Source organism: Bufo gargarizans, chromosome 3, assembly GCF_014858855.1.
Source record: "Bufo gargarizans isolate SCDJY-AF-19 chromosome 3, ASM1485885v1, whole genome shotgun sequence".
Classification (NCBI taxonomy): Eukaryota; Metazoa; Chordata; class Amphibia; order Anura; family Bufonidae; genus Bufo; species Bufo gargarizans.
This window is the reverse complement of record NC_058082.1, coordinates 220,631,881-220,640,878: the sequence shown is the minus strand read 5'-3', so window position 1 is coordinate 220,640,878 and position 8,998 is coordinate 220,631,881.

The following is an 8,998-nucleotide window of genomic DNA, read 5'->3' as shown; positions in this document are numbered from 1 at the left end:
AGACACTGCACACTGTAGTACACGTCACATACACTGCACTGTAGTACACGTCACATACACTGCACTGTAGTACACGTCACATACACAGCACTGTAGTACACGTCACAGACACTGCACACTGTAGTACACGTCACATACACTGCGCACTGTAGTACACGTCACATACACAGCACTGTAGTACACGTCACATACACAGCACTGTAGTACACGTCACAGACACTGCGCACTGTAGTACACGTCACATACACAGCACTGTAGTACACGTCACATACACAGCTCTGCACTGTACACGTCACAGACACTGCGCACTGTAGTACACGTCACATACACAGCACTGTAGTACACGTCACATACACAGCTCTGCACTGTAGTACACGTCACAGACACTGCACACTGTAGTACACGTCACAGACACTGCACACTAGTACACGTCACAGACACTGCACACTAGTACACGTCACGCACACTAGTACACGTCACAGACACTGCACACTAGTACACGTCACAGACACTGCACACTAGTACACGTCACAGACACTGCACACTGTAGTACACGTCACATACACTGCACTGTAGTACACGTCACATACACTGCACTGTAGTACACGTCACATACACAGCACTGTAGTACACGTCACAGACACTGCACACTGTAGTACACGTCACATACACTGCGCACTGTAGTACACGTCACATACACAGCACTGTAGTACACGTCACATACACAGCACTGTAGTACACGTCACAGACACTGCGCACTGTAGTACACGTCACATACACAGCACTGTAGTACACGTCACATACACAGCTCTGCACTGTACACGTCACAGACACTGCGCACTGTAGTACACGTCACATACACAGCACTGTAGTACACGTCACATACACAGCTCTGCACTGTAGTACACGTCACAGACACTGCACACTAGTACACGTCACAGACACTGCACACTAGTACACGTCACGCACACTAGTACACGTCACAGACACTGCACACTAGTACACGTCACAGACACTGCACACTAGTACACGTCACAGACACTGCACACTAGTACACGTCACAGACACTGCACACTGTAGTACACGTCACATACACTGCACTGTAGTACACGTCACATACACTGCACTGTAGTACACGTCACAGACACTGCGCACTGTAGTACACGTCACAGACACTGCACTGTCGTACACGTCACAGGCACTGCACTGTAGTACACGTCACAGACACTGCGCACTGTAGTACACGTCACATACACAGCACTGTAGTACATGTCACAGACACAGCTCTGCACTGTAGTACACGTCACAGACACTGCACACTGTAGTACACGTCACATACACTGCACTGTAGTACACGTCACATACACTGCACTGTAGTACACGTCACAGACACTGCACACTGTAGTACACGTCACAGACACTGCACACTAGTACACGTCACAGACACTGCACACTAGTACACGTCACAGACACTGCACACTAGTACACGTCACAGACACTGCACACTGTAGTACACGTCACATACACTGCACTGTAGTACACCTCACATACACTGCACTGTAGTACACGTCACAGACACTGCACACTGTAGTACACGTTACAGACACTGCACACTGTAGTACACGTTACAGACACTGCACACTGTAGTACACGTTACAGACACTGCACACTGTAGTACACGTCACATACACTGCACTGTAGTACACCTCACATACACTGCACTGTAGTACACGTCACAGACACTGCTCTACACTGTAGTACACGTCACAGACACTGCTCTGCACTGTAGTACACGTCACAGACACTACTCTGCACTGTAGTACACGTCACAGACACTACTCTGCACTGTAGTGCACGTCACAGACACTGCGCACTGTAGTACACGTCACAGACACTGCACTGTCGTACACGTCACAGGCACTGCACTGTAGTACACGTCACAGACACTGCACACTGTAGTACACGTCACAGACACTGCACACTGTAGTACACGTCACAGACACTGCACACTGTAGTACACGTCACATATACAGCTCTGCACAGACAGTACACATTAAGCACACTGCTCTGCACAGTAGTACCCGTCACATACACAGCTCTGCACAGTAGTACCTGAAGTACACAGCTCTGCACAGACAGTTCACGTTGAGCACACAGCACTGCAACATACACATCACCTACAGTCATGTGAAAAAATTAGGACACCCTTTGAAAGCATGTGGTTTTTTGTAACATTTTTAATAAAAGGTTATTTCATCTCCGTTTCAACAATACAGAGAGATTAAAGTAATCCAACTAAACAAAGAAAACTGAAGAAAAGTCTTTTCAAGATCTTCTGTAAATGTCATTCTACAAAAATGCCTATTCTAACTGAGGAAAAAGATAGGACACCCTCACATGTATTCCCTCTTAAATTGGCTCAGATCTCACACAGGTATATCACACCAGGTGCACATAATTAGTAGATCGTTACTCTGCATGTTGAATGAGGCTTGCCCTATTTAAACCTCAGACATTTAGTTTGGTGTGCTCCTGACTGTTGAAGTGAGAGTGAGCACCATGGTGAGAGCAAAAGAGCTGTCAGAGGACTTCAGAAAAAAGATTGTAGCAGCCTATGAGTCTGGGAAGGGATTTAAAAAGATCTCAAAAGATTTTGAAATCAGCCATTCCACTGTCCGGAAGATAGTCTACAAGTGGAGGGCTTTCAAAACAACTGCCAACATGCCCAGGACTGGTCGCCCCAGCAAGTTCACCCCAAGAGCAGACCGCAAGATGCTAAAAGAGGTCTCCAAAAACCCTAAAGTGTCATCTCGAGAACTACAGCAGGCTCTGGCTACTGTTGATGTAGAAGTACATGCCTCTACAATCAGAAAGAGACTGTACAAGTTTAACTTGCATGGGAGGTGTGCAAGGAGGAAACCTTTGCTTTCCAAGAGAAACATCGAGGCCAGACTGACATTTGCCAGAGATAAAGTTGACAAAGACCAGGACTTCTGGAATAATGTTCTTTGGACAGATGAGTCCAAAATTGAATTATTTGGACACAACAGCAGAGGACATGTTTGGCGTAAACCAAACACAGCATTCCAAGAAAAGAACCTCATACCAACTGTGAAGCATGGAGGTGGAAGTGTCATGGTTTGGGGCTGCTTTGCTGCAGCAGGACCTGGTCAGCTCACCATCATAGAATCCACGATGAATTCTACTGTGTATCAGAAGGTGCTTGAAGAACATGTGTGACCATCAGTTAGAAAATTAAAGCTGAAGCGGAACTGGACCATGCAACATGACAATGACCCAAAACATACTAGTAAATCAACCAAAGATTGGCTGAAAAAGAAGAAATGGAGAGTCCTGGAATGGCCAAGTCAAAGTCCAGATTTGAATCCCATTGAGATGCTGTGGGGTGACTTGAAAAGGGCTGTACGTGCAAGAAACCCCTCAAACATCTCACAGCTGAAAAAGTTCTGCATTGAGGAGTGGGGTAAAATTTCCTCAGACCGATGTCGAAGACTGGTAGATGGCTACAAGAACCGTCTCACTGCAGTTATTTCAGCCAAAGGAGGTAACACTCACTATTAGGGGCAAGGGTGTCCTATCTTTTTCCTCAGTTAGAATAGGCATTTTTGTAGAATGACATTTACAGAAGATCTTGAAAAGACTTTTCTTCAGTTTTCTTTGTTTAGTTGGATTACTTTAATCTCTCTGTATTGTTGAAACGGAGATGAAATAACCTTTTATTAAAAATGTTACAAAAAACCACATGCTTTCAAAGGGTGTCCTAATTTTTTCACATGACTGTATATACACGTCCCTGCCCAGTACACATTGCAGCATTTTGTATGTGTTGAAAACCTCACGCTGAGCAGCTCTCCACCTCTCCAGTCCGGATCACTTCAGCGGCCTTCAGGACTCTGTCCTATAAACCTATCGACTGACAGGGTCATGTGCGCCACTGCAGCCAATGACTGGTCTCAGGAGTGATATGTCCTCAAGCAGCACACCGCTTCTGCCTCACATGCTGCTTGTGAGACACATCAGCACTGAGGCCAGCCAATGTCTGCAGCGGCGTATGTAACCCCATACATCAGAAAGTTTATAGGACGTGGACCTGAAGAGCGACATCACAGGTAGGGCTCATGCCCACAAGCATACTGGCTCAGTGACCATAAAAACTGCCGGTGCGCAATATATGGGCACTGGCCGTGCACACTCCATGGTGCGGATGCGGACTCATTGACTTGAATGGGTCATCAATCTGCCACATATGACCGAAGATAGGACTTCTATCTTTTGCGTAACGAAGGCGTGGATTGGAAGCCCTACGAAGTGCTTCCATGGGCTTCCCATCCCTGCCCCGCAACGTAAAAAGATAGAACAGGTTCTGTCTTTGGCCGTATGTTGCAAATCCATTCAATTCAATGGGTCGCATGTTGCGATCCGCAGCACCAGCACTGGGCCCTTACGCTCGCGGACATGAGCCCGTAATGATTGTGCATGTAGTCATGTTACAACACATGATGTGACTATTGCAAAAACCCAAAGGTGCTGAATTTTCGGCCCGCTATTGCGATTGGCAATCATGTTGTTTTTTTTTTTCTTGTTGTTTTTTTAAGGTTGCTAATCCTAAATCGCACTCAACCCGCAGACAAATCGCATCATTTGACTTCACTGCAACATCAAGAGGTCCATTGAACCACTGGTCCTTTAGCCCTCGGGGCCCCAGCATTCTCATATAAAGCAAGGTAAATCCTAGTGTGCTAAAGGACCAAGACAGGGAGGGCTCAGGGCCAGGGGCGCGTCCTTCCATTAGCAGAGTCTCACATACGGATTCACTACTACAGGAAAGAGCGCACCATATATGACAGCGGGGGAGGGGCTGAATGTGCAGACAGTGTGTTATGAAGCTGCAGCCCGCCCTGGGACTACTTCCATCCCCTCCTACCCACCCCCCACCTCACAGGCTGAGCTGTCAAGTTTGCCATGTGGTCCCCATCCTCACATTTACTGTACATTATGTATGAGTGACTCATTAGAGGGGGACGCAGGACGATCTATTGATGTGTCACGCATCGTGACCATGATGTGTGTAGTGATGGGAATCAGTGCTGTGATGACTGCATGCAATGGATAATCCAATGTCACCCCTCTCTGCAGTAATCCCCAGGGCTGCTGAGTCTCCCCCTTTAACCCTTGTGACGCTGGGGGGGGGAGTATGGCGCAGGCAGGCACTGCAGGGCTGTGGGCTGTCTGCACCCTGACGCTATGCAGGTATATGCCTGCTGCCTGGTCGAGCACACTCTGCAGTGAATCACATGTATGCTGCAAAGCAGCAGCCCTCTGGCGTGTGAGCGGTTAACGCTCAGTTGTAGGGATGATGAGTATGATTCCCCTCCTCCTTCACTACGCTGAGAGGTGAGGGGAGCACCTCATTAATCAGGGCTTGTTGTGTAGCATCATATGCCAGAATACCACCCAGCTATAGCTGCCACTATATGCCCTGTATATGGGTCTGTATGTCCTCTGTGCAGAGCGGCACTGTATTCCGCAGCTGCGGTCCTGGTGAAAGGACCATGGGAAAGACGTGTTCAGCATTGCAGGCTGTAAACAAATGTACATAGGAGGCTCCCTGCTTGTTTACCAGGATAACAATGAGTCATACTTCTCCCATCAGACAGCTAGTACTATTCTGCACATAGTATCTCTGGGAACACTCAGGCTGTAACCCTTTAGAGGGACCTTCACTAGACCAGAAACCCCCATCCATTAGATGTTATTGCCAGGGAAACTGCCAGGGCTTGCACATTTCCCCTACAGCAGTGCAGCGTCAATTATCAAAAATGTAGTACATGGGCTCGCTGGGTCCAGCAGGGCTTTCTGCTCATGTTGGGGGAAATACCCCAATGCCGGATGAACGATGGACTCCAAATTAGAAGTTATGGATATCCATAGAGAAAAACTAACACAGGCATAGAGCTGTGTATCAAGAGTTTCTAAACTTTATTAAAGAATGCAGAGGTTAATAAAGCAATTTTCAGGATAATTTCCAAACATTTACTGTCACGATCAGTGTGGGGGAAAAGCTCCACACTAAACACAGGAGGGAAGGGGAACAGTAACTGGGCCTGGAAACTAGGGAAGGAACAGGTCACCTCCTCAACAACCCCAATCCAGGCCCTAACTACCTATCAATATGACAAGAAAATTTAGACTGGCATATTCTTATTCATAATCATAGTCATGGGTGCACATCCATAAGGCAAACATAATAAATAAATAAATAATGGCTGCACACACATAAGCAGTAAAGCTGAGGGATCATTCTAAATTCAAGTGGTACTATACCTACTATTTGGATCAATGGAAGCTCTTAGCACACATTTTGATCAAACTTGTGTCGGGCCCATCCACCAGGCGTCAAGGTGGCTTCCGCGGATGGGTCCCTATCAATATGTATAGACCTTGAAGGTAGGAATATTCATATGCTGTGTACCTAGGCCCTTATATCCCTATAAGGCCCTGGAATGAGATTAGGACCAGAGACAACCCATTCCTCCCCAGATGGACGAATGGAAGTTTCTGTCTCAGGCCCAGATACAAACAACAGGGAATATAACAAACACAAAACAATAATAACAGACAAGACTTATCTGAAAGTAGAAAACTGGCAACTCCAGAATCACCACAGAGTACAACCGACCAGCTAGTTAGAAGGCAGGAAGAAAATCTATAAACCGCACCTCCAAGAGTGAGAAGCTGCTAGCAACACCTGAAGCAAGGTGTGTGGCATTCACCAAAACACAGACACAATAGTATCCACAGTGAACTTTTCAATTTAACCCATGAGTTGCCAGTCTCTCCCATCTCCTGGTACCTGCAACGGGAACGTCCGTGACATTTACATCATTAACTCATTAAAAACACAATCTGAAATGAGCATCTTCTCGGCTATACGCCTAAACCGTCTCCTTAAAGGGGTTGTCCGGGTTCAGAGCTGAACCCGGACATACCCTTATTTTCACCCCGGCAGCCCCCCTGAGCCTAGCATCGGAGCATCTCATGCTCCGATGCGCTCCAGTGCCCTGCACTAGATCGCGCAGGGCACGGGCTCTTTTGTTTTCAATAACACACTGCTGGGCGGTAACTTCCGCCCAGCGGTGTGTTCGGTGACGTCACCGGCTCTGAGGGGCGGGCTTTAGCTCTGCCCTAGCCGTTTTACTGGCTAGGGCAAGAGCCAAATCCCGCCCATCAGTGCCGGTGACATCACCGGGGTTCCTGTCAGCCCCATAGAGAGCCCCGGTACGTCACCGGAACTCAGAAAAATGCCTTTGCCCTGTGCAATTTAGCGCAGGGCAAAGGAGAGCATCGGAGCATGAACTGCTCCGATGCTCATGTCAGGGGGGCTGCCTGGGTGAAAATGGAGGGCTGTCCAGGTTCAGCTCTGAACCTAGACAACCCCTTTAATCTTAACTGTGGGTGCTAGCCACATACTAGTACTCCTGATGTTTGTTGAGATTCCTTTCTAACGAGGCTAGGAGTGACCTTGAAGTTACAGTAACTTTCTAGAAGAAGCTCACAGTTCATTAATGTAAAGTGGCAGTATGAAATACAAACAAGGAGGCTCAGGACACAACATGGAGTCTTAACCCTCACACTCATGATCATGCCCCTTCTAGCTTTTATTATCTCAAAATATTTCAGGCTGCGTTGTTCCCTGTATGCTACCATTTCTTAAACTGAGTTTTCCCTTAAAGAGTATCCTCTTGATAGCTCATCAGTATCTTATTGGTGAGGGTCCTACATCCTGGACCCCTGCTATCAGATGTTTGAGAAGGCAGTGGCACTCCTGTGAGCACCGCAGCCTTGTGTCTGCTTTTCCTATGCCAGTGACGTCACATTTATTGGTCACGTGGCCTAGGCGCAGGTCAGTCCCATAGAAGTTAATGGGGCTGAGCGCGATAACAAGCACAGCCGCTATGTACGGCGCTGTGCTTGGAAAGCTGGGAGAAGGCAGCGGCATGCACAAGAGCGCCAGTGCCTTCTCGACACAGCTGTTCGTTGGGGGTCCGAGGTGTTGGATCCCAACCAATCAGGCACTGATGAAGTCATTAGTAAAAATATAATCTTAGAAAAGCCTTTAAAATGATTTAGAGGAAATGTCGGCTCGGTGTATGGTATCCGATGTATGGACTGCACCCATCTGATGTACCTTACCGTTATATTTGCCATCCGTGTCATATGGATCCAAGATATGCTTATGTGCATGAGGCATATTAGAGGGGAACTCAAGGTGAACGTATCTTCCCTGCTGTCTTATCTGATCCATCCCACTTAGCAGTCCTAAAAATGTCCATGTCTTCGTTGAACCAGCTGAAAACAAAACAATAAAACCTTACAAATGACATAGTTATGCGACAATTCACAATTTCTCATATAAAACTGGGCATAGGGTGCTCATAATGAGCTCAGGCTGGGAAGGGTTTACTAGTGGGATGTGGTTGTGGGTTCGAGTTAGGATGTTGGCTATTGGTTTGGGATTGAGGGGGCGGAGCTTAGGACAGACTGAAATGTGGGTTGCCTACCCTCCCGTTAGTTTTGTTGTTTGTATAAGTGGCCAAAAGTGCAGTGGTGTAAAACTGCAAAAAGCCACGACATATTTGCACAAGCAAGTAAAAAAAACTCACAAAAGCCCTATTTTTCAACTTTTTGGAGTCAGAATTCTGGAGTGAAGGTATGATAAATCTGCCCCCTTGTGTTTGTTTTTTGAGGTCCTATTTGAAGAATACAGAAATGATCTAATAAAGTTGTGGCCATCACCTTCGTGTCATGTGTCGCTGGGTTGGGTGAACCCTGGTTGCATTGCCTTATCATAGTCTATTATTTTGCATTATAGTGCTAATATACATTAGTGTATTGTTGACCAAACCTTCCGTTTTCAGCAGCCAACAACCTAATCGTATGGACAGCAAATGATGTCCAGGGAGGAAGTACTGTAGGA